The 26194-nt window shown below is 35.8% G+C and overlaps 1 long non-coding RNA gene across 1 annotated transcript in view; it reads left to right on the top strand.

Moving 5' to 3' along the window:
- LOC141515166 (uncharacterized) overlaps nucleotides 1-26194 on the top strand; it is an 86496-nt gene that overhangs the window by 44729 nt on the left and 15573 nt on the right. The window contains exons 2-3 of the long non-coding RNA XR_012476233.1: nucleotides 11919-12004; nucleotides 17933-18028. This is a non-coding gene — a long non-coding RNA (uncharacterized LOC141515166). The remainder of the gene's footprint in view (nucleotides 1-11918; nucleotides 12005-17932; nucleotides 18029-26194) is intronic.

The raw sequence follows: 26194 nt of genomic DNA, 5'->3' as shown, positions 1-26194 counted from the left end.
ATCTAATTTAAGGTCCTCCTAAAGTGCTTAATATCAATATCTGTTTTATATTTAACAAATTAACTCAAAACTACTGAATTTATCTATTTTTCTTAATAGAAAAACACATTTTCATATCTTTGCCAGACATGTCCAAGTGGTTTTAATGGAAACCTAGATTATGATTTATTTAACTTTCTATCACAAATGACTCATTTCATTGACTAAAACTGAACTTGTAAAATAACTAAATGTTCCAGGTTAATAAAGTACCTTTGCTGAAATGAAAGCACAATAAAAAAAGAAATAGTAACAACATAAACAGTGGTAAAGTTGAAGCTTTTAAAAAGTTTTGAGAGCTATAAACTAAAATGATAAATCATTTTAATGAAAAAAATTAAAACTCATTTTTCATTCTGACAACCTGAAATATTATTTTAATTGTTCAGACATTTTACTAAAAACTTACCTATATAATTTTCAGGTTCCAATGGGGATACTCTTCTCTAAAAAAACAATATTTTCAAATCTTTTCCAAAGGAATCCCCTCACAGTAATACTGTCTTCAACAGATTTTCAAAATCAATTAAAATTTATAGCTTAGATTCTACATTTATGGTTTCCGGATAAAATTCTTGGCATATATACAAAGTAGGTATTATTTTGAATTTTTTCCCTGGTGCTTTGACTCACGGGGTCATAAATAAAGGACCAACTATCTTCAGAGATTTGATGGGGAATTTGTTGGTGTGTGAGAAACTTGTAGCTCCAGTTACAACTCAGATCTGAATATCCCATCTGCACACAATAAGGTCTGACACTGATTTAAAGAAATATGATTGTCCAATAAAACATTCAATTAAAAAATTTAAAAATAGTTAGCTTTCAGTAGAATTAATGGGTACCTTTGAGAGGCTTTTGGTCAAAATAATTCCATGTTGTTTTATCACACATTGAAGGTGAATACAGATAATATGCTACTAGATTCTTCACTAAAATCCTTCTGATCATAAAGGGAGAGGAATAAGAATAGGGAATAGTTTCCTAAGCTTTATGTTCATAAAATTTATCCCTATCTCTCTCTATATATTGAATGAATAATAGAAAAGTGAACAAAACAAAAGACTGCACATAAATTAGATGATCATTGATCATTTTTTCCTTTTAAAAATGCCATTGTGTGATGAAAAAAATCAAGGTTCCCATTGGATAATATCCAACTTTTTTTTCTATGGGCTTCCTTAGCAGTTCTGATCTTTGCTGTTTTGCAAACACTTTTCTCTTTCTCAGTCAAACTCTAGAAAAAAGCCATTTACACTGACTACCTTTCTTTTTTTTCCCTAACTATTCAATGCTTACTAATCTGATGTCGGACTTCATCACTCAACTGAGATAGCTCTCTCCAAAAGTTGCTAATGATTTCTTAATTGTCAAATCCAAATTCCTTAATTCTCATCTTTCTCACCTCATCTGCTCTTCTTTCTCTCTCTCTCTCTCTCTCTCTCTCTCTCTCTCTCTCTCTCTCTCTGTTTCTCACACTGATGTCATCAGCAATAATAGGTTTAGATGACTCATCCCCAGTATACATATATAATTCTAGTCTCTTCCTTCAGCATCATTCTTCCATCACCAATTGTCCAATGGACATTTAAGATTATTTCTCAGAGACATAGGGAATCCAGTTTGTCCAATGTAGAATGGCTTCTCTTTTTTCTCAATTCTATCCTTCCAAAATTACCCCTTTCTGACCAAGACACCACTATCTTCCCAGTGTCCCAGGTTCATAAGCTTAACATTATCCCAGATTTCTTACTGTCCTTCAAGTAATATAGCCAAATCTTGATAAGTCTACCTTGCCCACATTTCTTCCATCTAACCCCTTCTCTCATCTCTCAGATCCACCTTCTTAGTTCAGTTCATTATTACTTCTGCCCTAAAGCAAAATCCTTCTAATTGTCCTATTTACCCCCAAGTTTCTCCTAACTACAGTCTATGTTACACATTGTGCTGAAATATTTTCTCTTAAGTGAAGATCTAACCACTTTTCCACTCAATAAATTCTAGTGATTTTCTATGTTCTTTATGTTGTGTCTTTACAATCTGGCCTCAGTCTTTCTTCCCAGCCTATTTGGTTTAGTAGTGTCATGCATCCTATACTTAGCGATGCAGCTGCATTGTTCTTATGGTTGCATTCTGATTCCAGACCTGGTATGCTTTTCACTGTTCCATCGAACTTACCATAGGGGCACTGATCAGTTAAATGATTTATCTAGGATCACACAATTCATCTTTCTCTAGAGGCAGTATTTGAATCCAAATCTTGGCTTCAATGCCACCTTGCCTTGATATCTAGATCTGCTAGAGATCATCTATTCCAAACCCTTTATTTTTACTGAGGGGAAAACTAAGTCCCACAGAAATGAAGGGATTTGCCCAAGGGTTTCTTGGAATCCAAAGCATTGAAAGCTTGAATAATTTAACAGGGTCACATAGTTGGTATATATAGAACTTCCACCCAGTCCTTCTTCATTCTGAGCTCAAACCTCTATCCACTACTTCATGTTGCTTCTCTCCTTGTTAGTCATTTAATAAAACATGAATTAGACCAAGAAAAATAATGAGCTTCCTGCATTTTAATGACTAGATTGGATCAAATCCATTATAAATCCAATTGTTTAGAAACTGGTCATGATTGACCATGCCAAAAATGATTCATTACCACTTATGTATTTGATCTTGGAATATAAAATAATCCTATAGGAATATCAACCAGAGTATATTGCTCATGTTTAGTACATGATTTCAGTATAATATTATTTAATAAATATTTTCCACTTACATTAAAAAATTTAACATTAATTTAAAAAAAGTTTAATGTCAAATTCTCTCCCTCCTTCTCATTTCTCCCCCCTCCCTGAGAAGGCAGATGATCTGATATTAATTTTACATATGAAGTCATGCAAAATATATTTACATCTTTTTAGCTGTGTCACAAAAGAAAACACAAACAAGAAAAAAAGAAAGGAAGCAAATGATGTATCCTTCAATCTGTATTCAGAGTTCATCAGTTCTCTCTCCAGAGGTATATAGCATTTTTCATCATTGATCCTTTGGAATTATTTTAATTATTTTCTTGATCATAGTATCCAGGTCTTTCACAGTTGATCATCACTAAATTATTGCTATTAATGAAGCACACAATATTTTTTGGAGAAATAAAATAAAACAACTTCTACAAAATCTCACTTTGATATCTTTGTATTTGCCAAAGGTTATCATGAAAAATGATATTCAAAAAACAATACAATATAATGTAATATATGCTTGTATACTATTTAAAAAAACTAGGCACTAGGAACACATTTTGGTTTCATAATAGTTTTAAGAACCAGGTTGTCTTCTATAGTAAAAATCGAGATGCTGCTTCATTATTTCAGCAACCACCAACATCCTAATTAGGGTATTGATTTAGGTGCCTATTTGTACATTTTCTTCCAAATTAAAGTGCCATCCGAAGGCAAGTAATCACTTGGAAATTGTAGAAAAAAGAAAAATAATAATGTAGCTATTTTCACTTTGGTTATATTCATTGTGACTATTTATTTGAAATATATATATATATATGCATATGTATATATATATACATATATATATATATATATATATATATATAGGTAGTAGTAAGAGGAAGAGGAGGAGAAGTAAAAGTAGTAGTAGGAAGAATAATAATGATGACTAGCATTAGCATTTATATCGGATACCCCCAAAGTTTCAATGTTTTCTTAAAAAAGCTTGAGCCTTCAAGGAAACTTTCTGGGCACTGTATATAAGGTCTGTAAAGTGTTCCATGTATATTATCTCATTTAATCTCCACAACAACCTTGTGAGGGAGGAATTGTTATTATTCCCATTTTCCAGATTAGCAAGTAGAGGCTGAGATTGGTCAAGTGACTTGCCCAGGGATTCTCTAGTTGATTTACTGTTAGTAAATTTCTGAGGTAAAATTAGAATTCTATGTCTTCTTGATTTTAAGTCATGATTCTTATATTCCAAGCTCTATCATTGTACCACCTAGATGTCTGTAACTTTTTGAGATGTTTTGAATTTAAATTTTTTTAGGACTTAGTGATGTATATTGGAAAGAAAATGGATTTGAAATCATAAAAGCTGGGTTTTAATATTGGTGCTACTATTCTATGTCACCACAGGCAAATCACATTGTAATGTGAGACACTGTAATGTAAGACTCTAAATCTTAGTTTCCTCGTCTTAGTTTTCAAAGATTTCTTCTCCATAGGCTACAACTCTGAAGCCTATAAATGTATTATTTACACTTAATATATAAATATTTAATTACCCTCATTTGTTCTTATTACTAATAATAGCAATTGGTGATATTTATGCTGCATTTTAAAGTTTCCAAAGATCTTTGCCTCAATTATTTCATTTGACCCTCATAGCAACCCTATGAGTGGGTACTGCCAGTTCTATTAGTCCCATTTCATGAGTGAAGAAATCAAGGTTCAAAGGAGATAGTCATTTCAAATAGCTGGAATATGTCTGAGATAGAACATAAAGTCAGCCCTTTATCCATGCCTATATTCACTATGTCAATTGAATCTACAGAATTCCTAATTGGGCATGATGACTATTTCCCTCCAGACTATAATCCAGCTTGTTTGCATGTGGTTCTTTGCATGTTGGTTTCCTTGTTAGTCTGTGAGTTCCTTGAGGGCAGAGACTGTTTTTGCCTTTCTTTTACATCCATTGCTTGCCACACTGTCTGACACACAGTAGATACTTGGTTATTGTTTCATGGGATTTTAATGTGGCTTAATCTAGGTGAAAAATCTTGGCCATCTGAAGTTTTTTTATACTACTGGGGGGAAAAAGTGATATTAGTTACTTTGGAAAAAATTTTGCAAAACAAAGATTCTTGTAAAAAATGCAATGTAATATGATGTAATATCAAATATCAACACTAATAAAGATAAAATCTAGAGTATATAAGCAAATAAAATATAATGATATGAATCATTCACAGATTGGAATAAGGAGAATAGCCATAGCAAAGAGTGGAGAACTACTAAGGCAGAGTGCTATATGCAGTGCAAATCAATCCACAAGTTTTTATTAATCTACTTAAAATATACCACATACATGATACTTGTATGTATCATATAATCTACATGTGTGTGCACGCACACATGCATATGCATATCTATATGTCTATATATCTATATCTCTCTCTCTCTATCTCTATCTATCTATATCTATATCTATATCTCTATATATCTGTGCTGTGCACTGCAGATACAAACACAAAAATAGAATTTTCCTTTCCTCAAGGTGCAACGGAGTTCTGGAGTCAGGAGGACCTGAGTTCAGATTTGATCTCAGATACTTGACCCTTACTAGCTGTGTGACCTTGGCCAAGTCACTTATTGCCTCGCAGCCCACATAATCTCCAGCTGCCCTGCTTCACATCTGGCTACTAGACCCAGGTGCTCCAGAGGAGAAAAAAGACTGGTGATTTAGCATAGCACCCTCTCACTCAAATCCAGTTCACTTGCTTGTCATGGCGTTACTTCCACGATGTCATGGTCTTCTCTGAGAATGAAGAACAAATGTCAATCAATTAAACATTCTAATTGGAAAATACATGTTCATAAATAGGTTAACACAGAATACATATAGATATTATTGGAATGGAGGAGGGGGCTAACAAAGGGAAATGGCAGGAAAGGCTTCTTGAGGGAGGTAGCATATGAAATGGACTTTTAAGAAAGTAAGGGATTTCAAGGGTGGAGGTGAGAAAGGGAAGCATCCAAGATATGCGCAAAGACACCAAGGGGGAAGATGCAATGATTTGTAAAGCAATTAGTAAGCTGACTACTTGTTGGATCAAAGAAATGTGTAATTCGCTGGAAATATAGGCTGGGGTCAGACTGAAGCTGTTTACATGCTAAACAAAAGGTTCATATCTTATAATAAAAGCAGGATAAATACCCCTTCTACGTCACAAGGGTTAGGGGCATGGAGTTCCCCTTCCATCTGGAAAATCTGCATAAAATTTTTGGGTCTCCTTCCATACCAGAGAGGAAATCTGAATTATTATAGTATTAAAATATAAAATATGTTACTGTAATATAATATTACATGTATATCTTATGCAGTTCTGAGTTTCTAATTTTTTTCCTGTGTTATCTACTAGTGTGGTCTGTGGCTTTTGCAAAACTCCAAACTCTCATTTAATTTCTTATGCCAACCCATGATGGGGAAAGATACAATGTGGAATGGATGACTGTATGAAGTAACTGCAAGGCTGAAACTTCTTGAGTGGGGAAATGGCATGATGGAAACTGCTGCTTTAGTAATATCAATTTGTCATCTATTGGGGCTAGTATGTGGTGGATCACAAATGGGAGAGACCTCATTTGAGGAAACCATTTAGAAGGCTATTGAAATATAGAAGTTCAAAGACTGAACCAGTGGGGTGTTTTTACTTAATTGCTTTTGGGGGGGAGTGGAAGTGCTTTTGTATTTTGGGTTTTGTTTTGTTTTTATTGGTAAAAGAGGATGATTAATATTGAGGTGATTTCCAGAAATGAATGAATGAAGAAATTAAAGTTACTAATAGCTTAGTGTTTTTTTTTAAAGTTAGCTGGTAAGTAAAGTGGAAAGATATTCCCAAAGGATATTCCCAAGATGTTAAAGATTTCTAGTAAATTGGAAAAGATGTAAAAGGAATTCTAAGCTGTGTACTTTCCATTTGGTACTAAAATTTGGTCAAACTGTCATCAAATGAAAATCATAGGTTTGGAACTGGAAGAGACTTTGGGGGTCATCAAAGCCAACCTCCATTTTACATTTAAAGAAACAAAAACTTAAAAATGTTAAGTGACTTATCTAGGCACCTGAAGGTAGTTAATGACAGCTGTAATTCTAAAATGTGCCCTGATCAAAGTTAACCAGTGCCATTATTCTGAAGCCTGAAGAAAAAAATGAAACTTTTTAAAAAACTGAAATGAAATCTTATTTCTTAGTCTTTCTTCACCGGTGCTTACCATGTCTTTGTATGAAATAAAGCTCTCCCTGTACACAGCATTTTGGCTATACTCTTTCATTTTAAAAGATTTTATCATTAGAGAAAAATTTGAAATCGTGGTGGACAAATAATCCCTTAATGCTTTTCCTGGCTAGCAAGTAATTTGTCAAGCCAACCCAGTTTCCAAAGAGCAGACAAACACAGCAGGATTCTGTGCCAACGCATCTGTTACTTACTTTTCTGTATTTAGAGCTTGCACTAATGTCTCTGTCTTTCATCTTATACCAAAAAAGGGGAAAAAAAGTTTGCTGAGAGCAAATAGTCTCTAAAATGAAGTTTTAGCTTCCCTAGTACAAACTTCATTCTTTTCTTCCACTCATGTAGATGGGGTTTTTGACTCTGTAATCAATTAATTGCATTTCAATATTTTCTCAGAGCTAAGACAATCCTGAAACATTCTTAATAATTTGGTTTGGAAGATGCTTTACTTGAGGAGGTCATAATTTCTTCAAACATGGCAGGATTCTTTCTAGTCCCTATGATTGATTAATTTGCTTCCTATTTCAGAGTTTGTAGAAATTAGGATTTATCTTCTGTGACCTACCTATGTAGGGATTCTCCAGTTGATCCTTGAATTCTTTTGGAGAATCACCCTTGAAAGGAGACATGATACAAGGGAAAGGAGAACAGATCAGGATTCTAGGCAATGTATTCTTGTTTCTGCCTTTCCCTGGGTGTTTCCTACTCTTAGAAAGCATTCCCTCTTTTTCCTTCTTAGAATCCCTGCTTTTTACTAAAATTCCACCCAAATGGCATTTTCTTCTTGAGCCTATTTCAGATCCTTTTAGACTGTCCCTCACTCATAGTCACAAAAAATTATCTTCCCAAATGGAACATTGAAGACACCTAATAAATATTAGTTGACCAACTGATGCCACTGTTTTCTCTCATCTGGCTATTTGTGGTGTATTGTACAGATTTTCAGATCTGATCTATCACACAGCTAGTAATTGTCAGGTGTCTGAGGTGGGATTCAAACTCCTGTCCTCCTGATTTCAAGGTCAGTACTCTATTCGCTGTGCCACCAAGCTGCTCTTACATTCCCTTTTAGTCATGTTGTGAAAGAAGAACAAAAGGGAACAAAAAAACTTAAAACTGATTTTTAAAAGCGAAAAATTTTTATCTGGATGTGGAGGGCATTTTCCATCACAATTTTTTTAGAATTTTCCTTGGTCACTGAACTGGTAAGAAGAGTTAAGTCTATCATAGTTATTCATTGCACAAAGTTGACTAGCACAATATATTGAATGAATACAGGTTCTGAATGGGGGAAAAAACTTTGAAAGGCTTCTGATCTCTGATCAAAAACAGTCAACCATGACACCAGCAGACATGATGAATCTATGCTTCTTTTCTGACAGAGAGGTGATGGACTGGAGGTACAATTAGATAAACATTTTCAGATAATGACAATGAATGGATTTGTTTACTTGATTATTTTTATTAATTACAAAGGAGTAGTTTTATTTATCTGGATAGAGGAGTTGGTTGGTAGTGATAGTGATGCAAAAAAAGAAAAGAACGAAAAAAGCATCCATATAATATTTAAAATATACAGAAAGGATCAGAAGGAAGTTCAGACTAGCAGGTCAATTTAACTATGATTTGGTTAAATGTAATAGATATGAGAGCAGGGACTTGTCCTGAGAGTTTATTGTTATGAAAAACTCTCTGGGGAGGAATGCAAGTTAGCACTTTTCCTCTAGCTTTAGAGAGTTGCCTAGACAGTGACTTGCTCAGGGGTCAAACAATCCATATTTCAGACATTGGTCTTCCTAGGTCTTCCTGGTTTCAAGGTTAGTGCTCTATTCAATGTACCTGTTGCCTCTTTAAAATTACTATACTTATTTTAAAAACTGGAGAAAGTTCAAAGTTTTATGTTCAATCCTCTTTCTTTGTTCTTTATATTTTAGAATGTTCATGCTTATAGATATCTAGGTCACAATTAAAAATAAATCTAAATTAATCTATTTTTAAAAATCACACGAGTGTGGCAACTCTCCTCATTTATCTGACTTTTCCTTCAGTCTCTTTTGCTAATTCATGCCCTAAGTCCCCTTTACTTTTCATTCCATATTAATTCTCTTTATCTCATCAGCTTCCAAGGCTTCCATTATTATCCTACACCAATGACTTCCAAATCTGCATATTCGCCCCTAAGCTCTCTATGGAACTCTAGTTCCATGTCTCCATCTGCCTGTTAGATAACTCCACCTGGACATCTGGCAGGCAACTCAAACTCAACATATCCCAAACTGAGCTCATATTCCATTCTGAACCCATTTTTCCTACAAACTTCCTGTCCGCCCTTAGACTAGATTAGATCATCCTTTGGAGAATCAGTCCCAGCTGCAGGCAGCTCTGGAAGCACCATGAGCAAAACCAGCCTTTTCCCTTGCCTAGGGTTAAACCCAAGCTGCCAATAGCTCCAGGAAGGAGAACATTGGTAACCAAAGCCAAACTGGTAATATCTGGGACCCAGAGTGACTAGAGGAATTTAATTTCCACCCAGGCAGGCCAAGAATTACTTATATCCTGCTCCCTAGGGTAAAGGAGTATCTCTAATTTACCAGTCTCTTAACTGGCAGAACCCCAGTTATCAGGGACCTTCCAGAAGAGGCATAAACAACCATTTTTCTATCAGGGACAAACGTGAATTTGGATTACTGTTGTTAGGAAGGCTATTGTCTAGGAGATTTGGCTTATGGTAAAGGTTTATTGAAGAGAGAAGTGGGGAAAAGGGAAGAAAGGATAGAAGGAAAGGTGGTCGGTCACCAAATAGAGGAAGTCCCTATCTTAATTGCTCCATAGTTTAATGATTTTTTTTTCTGACTAGAAGCTCAGTTCTGTTATTTCCAACTTGATAAATGACTGGAATTGTCTCGTGTCCCCCTAAATTTTATTTCCCTATCACAAAGATCCTATTTCTTTGCCCTAGTTTCAACTCTGCCCACCTAGGGCTGTTAGGGCACCACCCCAAAGCAAAAAAGAGATATTACATCAGAACTTCTGGTTCTCACTTCAGTGTTTTTCCCATAGAGTAGGCTCATACAAGAAACCCAAAGAACTCACTTATATAAGTCCTGTCTTTACTTGAGGTAAAATAATGCTGCTGTAGCTGCTAATGATTATGATGATGATGATGATGATAATGATGATAGCTGATGATAATAAATAACAACTCATTTGTATAGAAGTTAATGATTTATGTACCATTTAGTAAATATTATCTCTTTTCATTCTCACAAGATCATAGCTGATCTTGGACTCAAAATCATGACGTTTGAGTCCAAATAAAGTTATCCACATAGTTCTATCATTCAATTTCATAGAATCAATACTAAAATGCAAAGAAATTCAGTTCTTCTGGACTTTTCTTGAAATTTAAAGGAATCACATGATAAAATTACTTTTATGTATATATATACACACACACACATTCACACAATCCAGAGGGCCTGCTGCGCTGTGTTTTTTTTTTTTTTAAAAACTAATTGTGCCAAATATCACAATTTGCTTATTGGGGATGTTTCTTTTTTTTTTTAGGTCTATAGGCTATACATGTCTTATTAAGAGTAACTTTCTTTTTTATATAACATTTCATTTCTTTCTCTAGCTATAAGTACCATGTATAAAATTTTTGTACCAATAAACTTAAAGAATAGTGCTCTCCTTACTTTTTTTTTAATTTGCTTTAGTTTTTGTCAATGGAAATGAAGATACTTGGTAGAATGAATTGTACAGAATAAACAGGTATTTTTGCTTGAGTGAGGGAGGTATTTAAAAACTTACACTCACATTAACTTTCAGAGAAATTTCTAGCCAATAGCAAATGTACAAATCTATGAAAATGATGCCTAGAAATTGAGAATATAAATACTAATGTCCAAAATATCAGACATATAAATATTCCTATAAATAGAGTGGAACTAGGTTTTGTTTCTTATAGTGTGGGGTCACTTCCCAATCTCAGTGTTCCATTTTTTTTAAGGATTTTTGCAAGGCAAATGGGGTTAAGTGGCTTGCCCAAGGCCACACAGCTAGGTAATTATTAAGTGTCTAAGACCAGATTTGAACCCAGGTACTCCTGACTCCAGGGCCGGTGCTTTATCCACTGTGCCACCTAGCTGCCCCTCAGTGTTCCAATTTTAAGAGATATTGAGTTGGTTGGCTGTTATTCTTCATTATCAAAGAGGACCAACATGACATCACTGTGTTGGAGTCAAGGTACCATGTATCTGATTATGGCTGATCAGAATAACACAAGGTTGGAAAGTTCTACCACAGGCAGGCACAGATAATCCACATCAACATTTGGAGTGGAGATGTCTCTAAATTTGGGTAATCTCATGTTTAATTTTGAGTTACTGCAATTCTGCTTCACCCATAGAGCTCAATACCTTCTTTGATACGGGCATGTCATGCTGGGTGGTCCTTTGCCAGTGTCTCCAATGTTGTGAGATTGATTCCAGAGTTCTTCAGAGAGAGACTTTGAGAGTGTCCTTATTCTGACCTCCATGTGATGCTTACTTTTTGTGAGTTCTTGGCAAAATAGTTTTTGAGGCAAAAATACATATAGTATTTGAACAGTGTGGCCAATCTATCCGACTTGCATGTTCTGCATAGAGTTTGAATGTTTGGCTGTTTAGCCTGAGAAAGCATCAGTATTGTATCTTGCCAGGTATAACAATTCAATTGGAAGTGATTCAATTTCCTGGCATGTTGTTGGTAGACTGACCAAGTTTCACATACATACAACAATGAGATCAGATCTGCAGACCTTCTGTTTGGTAGGCAGCCTAATACTCTTCTCTCTCAAACTTCCTTTCAGAGCCTCCCAAACACTGAGCTAGACCTGGCAATGCATGTATCAACCTCATCATCCATGTGTATATCCCTGGAAAGTATACTGCCAAGGTAGGTGAACTTAATCACAACATTCAATATTTCTCCATTTGCTCTACTGAATGGTTCCACAAATGAATGGTGTGGTGCTGGCTGGTACAGAATCTGTGTTTTCTTGGTGTGAATTGTTAGGCAAAATTAGCATGAGTAGTGAAAACTGATTCATACTTTGTTGTATGTCAACCTTAGGAGTTGCAATAAGTGTACACTCAGACAGGTAGGTAGGTAGATAGACAGACAGGCAGGTAGACACAGACAGACAGATAGATAGATAGATAGACAGACAATAGAAATAGCAAAATATTTTGGAGATACCCACTTTCCAGAGCTAAGACCTAGCAAAAAGGCTGTGCCCTGAGCTTAGCAAAACAATAATTCTTTGAGCTCTGGAATGATCTCACCCTCTGGCAAAGTGTTGGACCAGCACCAGGTGTACACTAAGGAATTTAGTGCCCCATATTTCCCTAGGTAGCCCATCATCCTAGGTTCACAATACCTGTTCCTTGTCACTGGCAGATACTGCACTCCTATTCCCATCACAGAACGCCGGTTCTGGGTCCTGCAAGATGGCTTCGACCCCAAGACTTGAGACAGTGACTGTTACTATTGAGCCCAAGAATACTTATATTGCCCCAAGAATTACTAACTATGGGGCGGCTAGGTGGCTCAGTGGATAAAGCACCTGCCCTGGAGTCAGGAGTACCTGGGTTCAAATCCGGTCTCAGACACTTAATAATTACCTAGCTGTGTGGCCTTGGGCAAACCACTTAACCCCATTGCCTTGCCAAAAATCTAAAAAAAAAAAAGAATTACTAACTATGAGAACTATCTTAAGATCTAAGAATGATTGTGTTATGGAGTCACCCTTTTCATGTATACAAATGGCCCTAGCCTTAGAAACATTAAGTACCTCCTGGGGGGGAGGGAGAGGGGGAACTTTTGTCTGCAAGCTAGATAGATATGACTGTGTGTATACACATGAGAGAAGAAAGAGAAAAGAAAGGAAGGAAGAAAGTCAAGAAGGAAGGGAGAGAGAAAGGAAGGAAGGAATGAGAGAGAGAGAGAGAGAGAGAAAGGAAGGAAGGGAGGGAAAGAGAGAGAGAAAGGGAGGGAGGAAAGAAAAGGAAGGAAGGAAGGGAGAGAGGGAGAGAGAGAGGAAAAGGAAGGAAAGAAAAGGAAGGAAAGAAGAGAGAGAGAGGAAGGAAGGAAGGAAGGGGGAGAGAGAGAAAGGAAGGAAGGAAGGAAAGAAGGAATGAAAAGACTTTACTGTCATAGATAGGGAAGGGAATAAATAATTTATAGAGTGATCTACTGAAGGAACTTCATAAATGTTTGTTAAACAACTAATTCTTGAGGAAATAGAAAAGACCTCTTTCAGAGAATTCCATTTGAACTGAGATTTGAAGGAAGTAATGGAGTCTAAGAGGTGGAGGGAGGAGACAGAACATTCCTGGTAGTCAGTCAATGCAAAGGTGTAAGATGGGAAATAGAGTGCTGTGTGTGTGAGAAAGAGCAAGGAGACCTGCATGACTAAACTAGAGTATATAGGCATACCTTGGAGATATTGCAGGCTTGATTCCAGACCACTGTAATAAAGCAAATATTGCAATGAAAAGAGTCACACAATTTTTTTTGGTTTCCCAGTGCATATAAAAGTTATGTATATACTATTCTGTAGTCTATTAAGTGTGCAGTAGTATTATGTCAAAAATGTATATACCTTAATTAAAAATACTTTATTGCTGAAAAAAAAAACTAACCATCCTTTGGGCCTTCAGTAAGTCAAAATCATTTTGCTTGTGGAGGGTCTGGCCTCAACGCTGACGGCTGCTGATTATGGATGGTAGCTACTAAAGGCTGAGTTGGCAGTTTCTAAAAATAAGAAAATAATGAAGTTTGTCCAATTACTTGATTCTTCCTTTTTACTTACGCACAGCCATTACAGTGTTATTAATTGGTCTAATTTCATTTTGTTGGTTCTCAAGGAATAGAGAGGCCTGAGAAGAAAGTAGAGAGATAAGAAACTGCTGGTTGGTAGAGCAGAACCTACACAACTTTTATTGATTAAGTTCACAATCTCACCAAAATGTGACACAAAGACATGGTATGAGCACATCCTGTTGGAGAAATGGTGCTGGTAGACCTATCTAATGACTTCAGTCCTTCAATTTGTAAGAAATGTAATACTCATGAAGGGAAATAAATGAAGAAGAGTAAATAAAGTAAGAAAACTGCAAAGATAGAAAGAGGGTAGGTTGTGAGGATTGTAAGTAATATTTAAACTTCTAAACTAAACTTCAAGGACAAAGTCAGATCTGTACTATTGGTTCTAAATCTCCGATTTTGATTTGATGATGATTTGAACATATTAGTACTAAGTGTAAAGTACAGAAATCTTTCCTGGCTTGGGGATATCCTAAAACTTGCTTTCCAATCTGTAGTTATTTACTTATCCATTAATGTTAGAACTCTTCTCATCACAGCTTTTTCCAAGCCAGATCTATTCACCAGAAGACACAAATAATATGATCTTATTAAAAGAGGGTCTTCTGGGGTGGCTAGGTGACGTAGTAGATAAAGCACCTGCCCTGGAGTCAGGAGTACCTGGGTTCAAATCTGGTCTCAGACACTTAATAATTACCTAGCTGTGTGGCCTTGGGCAAGCCACTTAACCCCATTTGCCTTGCTTATTTTTTCATTTATGGAGTATCCACAAGACCATTTTCATTCCTGAGAGGAGCAATGATTAAAACAAAGAAGGATATGACAGAACACACTGGGTTTCTCTAAATCTCATTTGTCAATCAATCAAACAACCAATAAATATTTTAAAACAACTACTATGTACCAGGCCAAAGAGACAAAAAAGAAACAAAAGGCAAGTCAGTCCTTACCCTGCAGCATAAATAGAAAATAATTAACAGAAGGAAGGCATTAGAATTAAAAAGGGTTGGAAAGACTTCCTGTAGAAGATGGGATTTTTGTTGAGATATATAGAAAAACAGAGAAGCCAGAAAGCAGAGATGAAGAGGTATTCCAGTTACAATATTCATAGCCAAGATATGGAGGGTCTTGTTGGTGGAACAGCCAGGAGTCCAATATCACTAAAATGAAAACTGTTGAAGAGAACAATGTATATGAAGACTGCAAAAGTAGGATGTGGGGGGAGCTAGGTGGTGCAGTGGATAGAGTACTGGCCTTGGAGTCAGGAGTACCTGGGTTCAAATCCAGTCTGAGACACTTAATAATTACCTAGCTGTGTGGCCTTGGGCAAGCCACTTAACCCCATTTGCCTTGCAAAAAACCTAAAAAAAAAAACAACGTAGGATGTGACTAAGTTATGAAGGTCTTTGAATGCCATATAGAGCATTTTGTATTTGATCTGGATGGTAGGGAGCCACCTGAGTTTATTGAGTAAGGGGGATGGCATGGTCAGACCTGTATTTTAGGAAAATTTGTAGGAAATAATTTATTCATGGGGAATTTAGAGGGAATTACCTTTGCATCTTTTGCATCTAGGAATCCACAACTTCTTACCCAAATCAAGAATTATATTGTTCACTAAATCTTCAGAATACAGTCTATTTGTCCGTCAAATTTCAAAGGTTCTCTTGTTGATCAGCTATGACCCATATTAAAGAGTATTTGTCAAAGTAGAAGGAAAAATTCACTTGGGTGCCATTTGCGTTAGATCATATGATCTCAAATCCGGATGAGAGCAACAATGATTAAAATAAAGCATCAGCCGCGTTACATTGGGTTTCTTAACTTTATAGACTGGGTGATCAGGTTCCTCTTATTCATCCAAGAACATAGTCCAAGTTAAACAAAATCTCGCTGTATCCTAGTGAGCAAAACAAGAATGGTAATAGTAACAACAACAGCAACATTTTAAAATTTGCAAAGAAGTTTCCATATGATCTTCATAATGTCTCTGTGTGGTAGATACTATTTTTGACGCTATTTTACAAATGAGAAAACTAAAGCTTATAGAGCCTAAGTGACTTACTTAGGGTCACAGAGTCAGTGTCAGAGGCAAGATTTGAATTCATTTCTTCTTTTTATCAAGTCCAGTGCTCCACCTACCTTTTCACAATCATCATCAATATATATATATATATATATATATATATATATATATATATATTTATCAAATAAGATTCTTCAGAAGCTTTCTCTATTTTTTTACATAAACTTATTTACCTCATTTTATGAGGGACTGGACTTATTTCTGCTCTATTGAAAATGAATGGAATTCATAATTTGAGGCAGGGTAACCATAAGATAAAGCTTCTAAAGGGAAGCTACTTTGTCTTTTATATGGCCTGTCATAAAACACCATTGTTTCGATTTCTTTTCCTACTGAAAAGTTCACAGTCCATTTATAGCCATAAAACGCTTTCAGCTGCTTTTTTTTTTTTAGGATTTTTTTTCTCTTTTATTTGTTTATTTTCCCAATTACATGCAAAGAGAGCCTTCGACATTCATCCTTTTGTAAGCTTCTGAGTTCCACATTCTTCTACCACTCACTCCATGGCAGCAAACAATCTTATATAAGCTGTGAATCAACAATCGTGATTAGCATATTAGTCATCCAACTCAATCTTTCAAGAAATTCTGTTCACCAACTAATAATGTAGATTTTTCTGGAGAGATTTTTCTTCCTTGGTGCTGGCCATCTTCTCTCTTCTCTATGTCTTAGAGTCTTGGTGAATGCAAGTTCAGACTGGACTGACAAACAATATTTAAAGATGCAAGGGGCTTTTACAATACCCCTATAGTAGGGTTGCAACCCACTCCAGAAGCAGTGGGACTAATGATACACAATGATAAGCAGCCCCTGGGATTTATCTCTTTGTTGAATAAAATGATTTCAACTCTTTTCCCTTAATACACAAACAAACATATAACTAATTGAGAAGTAATTACATAATAGGACTGCACCAGTAAAACAACTGTTTGTATAGGTCTTTGTGTACAAGGAACATTGTGACTGAATCTGATTCTTTTGGTAAATGCATGCTTTCCTTTAAATCAGGACATGACTAGAATGAATGAGTTAAGTCTAATTATCTTTGATTGCAGGAGACTGAAGACATCTAATAAGAACTTTGCTGACCTGTCTGTGTCTAACCTTGGGTATCAGGAGGGATGCAAAAGGTCAATTCAAATGATTCAGATTACCAGGTGTTTCAGCCTTCTCATATGAGTGTTCCCAAGATATCTATAGCTAGAATTGTTTGTGTGTAAATATAGTTCTACAATCCCACCTCTCCATCAATGATAACTGCTCAGTTATCTCCATCAGATAACTAAGGAATAAGCAATAGATTCTCTTCTCCACCAAAAAGAAATAGTTAGACCTCACCACCCACTCACTTAACCAAACATCTTGTATCTCTGTATGGTCTATAAGTCATATAAAAGCTAGAGAATATTAATGTGATGGAATGATAGGATCTAGTGAAGGTTTCTAAAGAATAAGAGAGGAGGGGGTGGAGCCAAGATGGGGACAGGAGCGGATTCTCTCTGATATTTCCAAACTTATAAAATAAGGACTCTAACTAAAGAATAAGAGAGACTTGGGCATATTTGAAGGAACTGTAGATTGAGATGGAGTATTTAAGATGGGGATATTTGAAGTGGTAATATTTTGATTTGGCAGAGGATGAAATTATGGGGAAATGTCAAAGGGTTTTGAGATGACAAGAAGGTAAAAAACAGCCTCGATTTTGTCAGTAGATTCAGAGATGAATTCCCTAGAGGAGAAAAGGTGGTAATGGGGATTTTGAAAAGCTTGAGGGGAGAAGAGATGATTTGGAATAGTTTTTTTTTGGAGTATGATATAGGAATCAATTAAGGAGGAATAAAAGGTTTGCTTTGCTGCAGTAAGGGACCAGTTGAAGTTGTATAACATGAATTTTTAATGGATCCTTTCAGCACAGTCTCTTCTTCCAGTGCCATTTGAATAGGATCGGAGGACACAGATGATGGTTATAATCCAGAACTGGTCTGACAAAACAAGCCAAATGCAAGGTAACTGGGGGGGGCAGGGAAGAGGATTAAGAAAACATTAGGAACAGTGGTGATTGGGAAAGGTCTCCTATAGAAAAACCTTTTGAGTTGAGAATTTGAAGGAAAATATGGATTCTAAGAGATAAATGTGAGCAAGGAGTTCACTCATATTCACTCACAGACAGAGGAGATATAGTGAAAGCACAGAAAAGATGATAGATGGGATGTCATTTGTAAAGACATGAAGAAGTCCAGTTTGGCTGGACTGTAGAGTATATGAAGGAGATTAGTGTTAAATAAGATCCAGTGAGTTAACATGCAAAGTGCTTTGTGATCTAAAACTTTATATCAATGCTCTCTAACATATGATGTTATTACTAAATACTCTTAGCCAAGGCTTGAATCATGCTCTTTTTGTCCCCTTAGGAGGGCTCTACTCTTGAATTAGCTTTAATTATCTGCAAGTAAGTGTCAGTTATCTCATCCTGTTCTTCAGGGTTGAGCATCTGACAAAAAAAGCCCTTTGAACTTAGGCAATAAAGAGCTGTTGAAGATTCTTGAACAAAGAAGTGACAAGATCAGATCTCCAAAAGTGATATTATTCAGGTAGCTAAATGGAGAGTGGATGATGGGGGAGAGAAGTAGAAAGAAAGGTCCTTTAGGAATCTGTTGCAGGCTAGGAACGTGATAATGGTGATAATGAAGGTTTGCATTAGATTGCCAATGGGAAAAGATTGGAGGGGATGAACATGAATGATTTTGCAGAGTCAACACCAAACTCAATCAGTAGAACTGAATAGAAGGCAGAATGAGGCACTCATCCATACTTTTTTAACTTCAAAGCACAGCTAAGGTTCAAAGACTTCTCTATCTAGCTTCAGACAGAGAAAGATTGGGGATGGGATAAGAATTACATTTTAATGGTCTCAGTATACTTTGCAATGTGAAAGAAAAAGTCAGTTTTGTAGCATGGATATACTAAAAGCTAACAATGCTGCTACTTCTGAAAGAAAAATCTGTCAGTCGGAGATAGAAGGATATAATCTTTATGTATCTCGTATATGATATATATATATATTTATTCTCTTATATTATACTTCTAATGTTTATTAGATTAGAGCAAGAGGACTTTTCATGCACTGGAATTTTTGATGTTTTTTGAGCAGAGTTGCTGCCAAATAGCAGGAGAAGAATAGAGGAAGTCGAGTCCAGAATACAGACAAAACCTGAGATTTTTGCAGCATATGTAGTGGTTTGTTGTTATTGTTGGGTTTGTGTGAGGATTTTAGGATGAGTCCACTGGACAATAGCCATGTCTGGTCTGATTTTCAGTGTGTACTTCTTTGCATAATTTTTAAAATCCGTTTACTGTCTTTCAGGTCCATGAAACTTTAAAACCTATAAATTAACTGAATTGGTCTTGGCCAAATCATTTAAGTATTTAGCCATCAGGTGATTAGTTAGGCAGACATTTTGCATTCTAGATATTTCCCTGAGTTCTGCATCTCTTCACAGCCAAGCAGTTTAAATCCTCCCAGGTTGATGTCCACTGTCATAAACTATTTGATGATTTCTTTGTGTGTAATCAGGATTGATTTCTGACATAACGTAATTTTTTTATGAGGTGAGCAGCTAAACTCATGATTCCCATACACATTTCAAAATGGGCAATATGTACTGGCAGCATCCAAGGTGCTGAAAGAAGTAGGTAGGCTTCTTAAAATGCTAATGTGAAAAACTTTAAAAAGAAATCATCAGGAATTTTATATTACAAGAAGAGGTAAAACTCGGTGTCTCCCAATTTGGAATTGCTTTTCGGCTGTCAGACACCCCCCAGAGTTATTAAAAGAGCCAATTTCCTTGCTCTTTTATCCATGATTTGTGGAAGTTGACAGCTTGGGTGTTAAAGCAATTTGAACTTCAGCCAAGCACTCTGATTTGTTGCTTGGATAGATTTACTCTGTCTTGATTTCCTTGATAAATTCTTTGCAAAATTCGATACCAGCTGGCTTGACATCTTTATTAACATGAAAAGGTCCCTTGGGCTTGGGTGCAAAAGAAACCTGATTCAAGGGTAAACAAGAAAGATGATGCATATTAGTATGCCAAAGGAAGTATAGGGAGTTTTATGTATTTCTCTGTTAAAAAGTTGTTACTGGTCTATTACCTGTTGGGAACAAATGAACCAATCAGTTAATCAATGAGCATTTATTGAATACCAACTATGTGTTAAGCACTATGGGAAAGATTTGTGATTTAGTTAACAAATTCAGCTGAAACCAAATTTCCATTGACAGATTGCAAACAATCAGTAATTTAATTCATCAATTTGTGGCTATCATGGAGCTTAGAGGCCATCTTATCTAGTTCTTTACCTTCATTTGACAGAACAGGAAACTGAGTGCTAGAGAGATTAAAGGACTTTCTCTAAGGGAACATGAAAATTTATTGGCAGAACTGGGATATGAGCCAAGATCTTCAAACTTTCAGCCCTCCTTTCACCATGCCATACGCCTTCTAAGTCACAATTCAGCAACTTCCCTAGAAAGTGTCAGAGTCAGGACAGGAACCTGTCTTGCTGCTTTTTCCTATACAAATCTAGCAGTTCATCCAGAAAGACTGCAAGCTTTGGAGTCAGAAGAGCTGAGGCAAGGACTGACTGGATATCGATTCAGTTCCATAAAGATCTTAGAAAAGAAACTTATACTCTCACATTCACTGCTAAGTTTTGGATATCAGAGCAAGACTTCATCATCCCATCATTCCATCAAAGATACCATTAAGGAGTGGAGGTCATTCTCTATTCCCATTGACTCAAGTATGCTACCCCTTAATTGCCTTCCCTCCTTCCACAAAGATTACCATGATATAAATTAGTCAGCCAGCCTTAAGTGCCTTTTAAAAAAGGAGGATTTAAGGTAGCATAGAAAAAACAGTTGGCAAAAAGCATCCTCTCAAAAGCATGTGATGTTTTTTTCACAAGCGCATAGTAAAAGGGGTAATTCGCTGTTTCTGACTGCTAGAAGTCTTTCTATTTATGAGGTGGTGTTACACATGGAGTAGTCTCTTTTCTAAGTTCTTTATGGAATTGAATCTAAAATCCAGTTTGTCCTTGGCTCTCATTTCAGACACTGATGTCAACTAATCCAGGGATGCCAATCTGTCATAGATAGAAAGAGAAGTTTAATAATTCTCTATATTCTTTGAATAAAGTACTTTTTTTTGGCTAGAGGTATGGAGGAAAGAGGACCCAAAGCTTCTTCTACACTTCCATCCCTACGTTCCTTCTCAAAACTCATCCTTGAAGGTTGGGAGTGTTGTTTCTTTTCTAGGTTCCTCACAGAACTGAATCTATATGCAATTTGTTTTTGACTCAGTTTTAGCTAGAATACCATACTCATTTGATTGCCTAGAATGACTTCAATTCTAACTAGCTTGGACATTTATAGGGATTCCTGAAATGTAATTATTTATTCAGTCTATCTAAATAGGGTTCCTATGCTCTTGTTTGAATGACTTTATCCATTTTCTCTAAAAGCTACCATTGTTGAGATATAATCTTACCTCATTAAGGTATTCAGGGTAAAATGTCATGGGTGGGGTGGCTAAAAACCTACATTTCTATTATCCTGATCAATTAATTGTTCAACAATTATTTATAAATGCTTACTACATTGTATTGACTCAGTTACAAATACAAAAGAACTAACTTGGAGACATAACACACTGCCTTGGAAGTCATGGTCAGAAGAAGTAGTCATTAGTGTCCAGTGCTAAAGAAAGGTCAAGGAGACTGGGAAAGAAAGAAGTCTGGATTTGGCAATTAACATGTCATCTGTCACTCTGATAAAGCAGTTTCAGAAAAATAGGAAGGAAATCCTTTAGATTGCTGAGAGCGATGGTGCTTGAGGTGTGAGAGGTTGGTGAGAAAATAAAGGAAGTAATCAAAAATTGCTTTTTTCCTAGAATTTTGGCAATATGGTGGAAAGAGTTGGGATAACAGATTGAAGGGGAAAGAGAATGAAATTAGGATGGGAGAGAAGGGTACAGCCAAAATAAAGGGAGAGATTCCATATGAGATAGGGAAAAGTATCATGGAACAAATCCTAGAGGAAAAGAAAGGAGCTAGGGCTAGAGGCAGAAGTGTGTGATGGGGAGGGGAGGAGGGTCTTGAAAATCAAAAAGGGCCACTTCTTTCCTTGAAGCGAGATAGAATGATACATGAAAACAGATTTTTGAAAGTATTAAAAGGAGATAAAAACCATATTACATGGTCTCAGTTTTCCTAAAATAACAAAACATGAAAGGTCCTCTCTGAGAAAAAGGGGTGAGGGGAACAGAGGGGATAGGACAAGTGGGTAACCTGATAAAGACTCATAAAAATAAAAGCATTTTGTTTTTTTAAAATTTATTTATTCATTTTGAATTTTACAATTTTCCCCCATCCTTGTTTTGCTCCCCCTCACCCCCCCCCCCAGCAGGCAGTCTGTTAGTCTTTACATCGTTTCCATGGTATTCATTGATCTAAGTTGGAAGTGATGGGAGAGAAATCATAACCTTAAGGAAAAAAATAAAGTATAAGAGATAGCAAAATTACATAATAACAGTTTTTTAAAAAAAATTAAAGGGAATAGTCTTTGGTCTTTGTTTAAACTCCATAATTCTTTAGCTGGATACAGATGGTATTCTCCATCCAGACACCCTAAAACTGTGCCTGATTGTTGCACTGATGGAATGAGCAAATCCATCTAGGTTGATCATCACCTCCATATTGCTGTTAGGGTATACAATGTTCTTCTGGTTCTGCTCATCTCACTCAGCATCAGTTCATGCAAATCCTTCCAGACTTCCCCGAATTCCTATCACTTCTGATTTTTAATAGAACAATAGTGTTCCATAACATACCTATAACACATTTGTTCAGCCATTGTCCAACTGATGGACATTCACTCAATTTCCAATTCTTTGCCACCACAAGCAGGGCTGTTATGAATATTAGAAAAATAAAAGCATTTTGGTGAAGCCAGTAACTCCCAATGAATATTTTTAGAACTTTTAAAATTTTGAATGTTCTTCAACAGTACTTAGCAAATGATGATGAAGATTGATGGCTTACATAAGAATAATGTACTTTGATAGAAGTTTCTTCCTTAAAATTCAACTAACAGCCTTAGCACCCATTCTTGGGAAATAGCCTTAAGTTGAATCTTTTAATTCATTTCATCTAAGTTCCAACAGGCATATCCTACAGTTATGAAACATCAATGACAAAAAAGAAAATAATATAAAATAAAACTAGGTTGCAATTGGAAGACTACTTATAACATCAGTGAGATTCTTATCCCTGAGTCAATTAGCTTGACTTCTGAGTAGTCCAATGAAAGCTGAACCTCACAGAAAACTGCACATGTTCTCTAGATAAAATTAATAGTAATCCCCTTCAAAAACACTGCAGGAATACTTGTGGTACAGTCTGTAGATATCTTCACCAAATGAAGCCTGATTTTTTTTACCATAGTTATAATTTTCATAGCTAAGGAACACTAAGGAGCTTTTGTAAAAACTGCACATGTTCTCTAGATAAAATTAATAGTAATCCCCTTCAAAAACACTGCAGGAATACTTGTGGTACAGTCTATAGATATCTTCACCAAATGAAGCCTGATTTTTTTTAACCATAGTTATAATTTTCATAGCTAAGGAACACTAAGGAGCTTTTGTTTGCTTTTAATACTTAACCATGTTTAATCTTGAGGTAGAAGCTATTCTGCTGACATCTATGGACAAATGAAATGGGATACTTTCATTTATTCAGGTAGAGGCAATTTTGGAATTACACTAGAAACACTTTATTGATGATATCACTGAAAGTAAAAGGCAAATATTCAAATTCTATGGTAAAAAAGCCTGAAGTGGGCTTTTTTTTTTATCTGATTTCAAATATTTATGCTATAGATGGTTGGGCACAATTTATGGAGGAAGACAGACACACAAATTTATTTGTATTGGGGACTGGGACTGAACCTGTGATTTTTTTTTAATATAAGAAATTCCAACTATTAATGTGGGTTGGCACCTTCTTGAAAATGTCATCTAAGAGAGTTGCCTAAGGAGTTAAATGACTCACCCAGGGACACCTTGCCAATTTGTTTTAACAAAAGGACTTGAATCCAGATCTTCCTGATTCAGAATTCAGCTCTCTATCCTTTACATCAAACTGTCATTTTCTTTTGTCAAAGATCTGTCTCCTGCCTGGTCATGGTATGGGGGGAATTAAAGGGCTCCTAAAGTTGGTTCCAGTCAACCACAAACTCAGTCTATTGAGTTATACTGAATACTGACTTACCAACAGGTTATCTTCAAGGGCCAACCTAGTTAAGTTCAGAAAGTTGGCCACAAAGTGCAAACATTTTCTTTTTTTTTCTACCTCTGACCCCCCCCCCCCAATTAAAGACACTACCTAATAAGACATGGCTTGGAAAGACATGAGTTCAAATCTTTTCTCAATCATTTACTAGCTGTTTGATCCTAGACATTCACTTAACCCCTTGGCTTCCCTTTTCTTATTAGTAAAATGGGGCTAATAGCACTTTTAGAGTTGTTACTAGAAAATGAGATAATATATGTATAGTACTTTGTAAACCATAAGGCATTATATAAACTTATATAAGTGTTCACTATTATGATGCTGATGTCATAGTTCTTTTGTAGTGTCAAAGGTATTTGAGAGTTTATAATATAAATCGCTTTCCAATGTTGGGGCTCAAATCCTTTTTCATTATTTCTTATATTATCTGGATGACTGTCAAGATATGACTTTTCAGTCAAATATGAACTGTGTTAACATCAAGATGGTCTCTTGAACAGCTCAGTTTTTAGATTTAGAATGTGTCTGCCTTTCCTGTATTAGAGTCACACTTTTGTCATCTTCTGTGGTCAGGTTAATCCTTTGGAGTGAGTGAAACCACATAAAACTACTTAATTTTTCAAAATCAGCAGTAGAAAAAGGACCAAAAAAACACAAACAATGGAAAACCTTCCCAATAAAAATTGAACAGACATGCCTTTTTCCTCTAGGATTTGTTTGCCTCATTCCTGTATTTGGTCTTCCTTACATGTAGAAATAATTGCTTTTCGTGAAAATAAGAGACTGCTCTGAAGCTACCAGGGTACCATATTCTTCTCTTATAAAAATCAGTTGGTATCTGGAATTGTTTTATCTTCCCCATGAAACACATTACTTGGGCATGCTCTGCTTCACAGAACATCACCTCTAAGACTGAGTCTCTAAAAGACTCGCAGCAGTTTTGGTGGGCTATGACTTCTCCTAAAAGAAGACTTAACCAATTCATGGTTAATCTCAATGGCAAATGCATGAAGTCAGCTAATTAGCTTGGATACTATTACATTACTCATGTCACCTTATTCTAATGACATGTCAATGGGGAAGGAAACTTAATTTAGGATTTGGATTCTTTTTTTCCTCAATTTTAAGATACTTGACCATAGCTTCCCTAATCCAAGTGAGGGGGTATTTTTCCCCCATGAGACTTTAATACATGTTGCTTTGTTCTCTATTGTACTGTGTTAACTCTACCAGGATGTGCTGTGCATTGGAAAGTTCTAATAAAAACAGTATGATTTTTTTTAAAGTCTTACATTGACAGAACATCTGCAAACTTAATGAGGCAACCCATTGAGATAAAGACATCAACTAATAAATTCCCACACTTGCAGCCAGTAGCATCGCTAGCCAAGTACAAGCCATCTGGGGAAGTTTGGAGAGTTTCAGCCAGTTTTGTCACAGGTTAAATAGAGCACATGTTCTTCACAGCACACTTTTCCTCAAACAGTCCTTATTCATGAATATAAGCCATTGAGATGGATTTAAATATATATATATATATATATATATATATATATATATATATATATATATATATAAAAACATCCTAGTCCTCAAGGAGGAAGGAAATTTTGCAATTCACGGAGAAATGTCCATGATTCTAACACGGTTTGAGGTCGAAGGTAGCACAATATCCTTTTGTACATTTTTTTTCCTAATTGTCATTACCTCCACGGTAAACTGAAATGTTTCATTTGCTTTTCTTATATAGAGAGAATAAACAAATCTTTGGAGGAGCACAATACTTTAAACCTACTTAGAATCTAATAAATAACTCCTGA

Source organism: Macrotis lagotis, chromosome 2 (genome assembly GCF_037893015.1).
Source record: "Macrotis lagotis isolate mMagLag1 chromosome 2, bilby.v1.9.chrom.fasta, whole genome shotgun sequence".
Taxonomy (NCBI): Eukaryota; Metazoa; Chordata; class Mammalia; order Peramelemorphia; family Peramelidae; genus Macrotis; species Macrotis lagotis.
The sequence above is the reverse complement of the archived record's forward strand: the minus strand, read 5'-3'. Positions and strand labels throughout refer to the sequence as shown.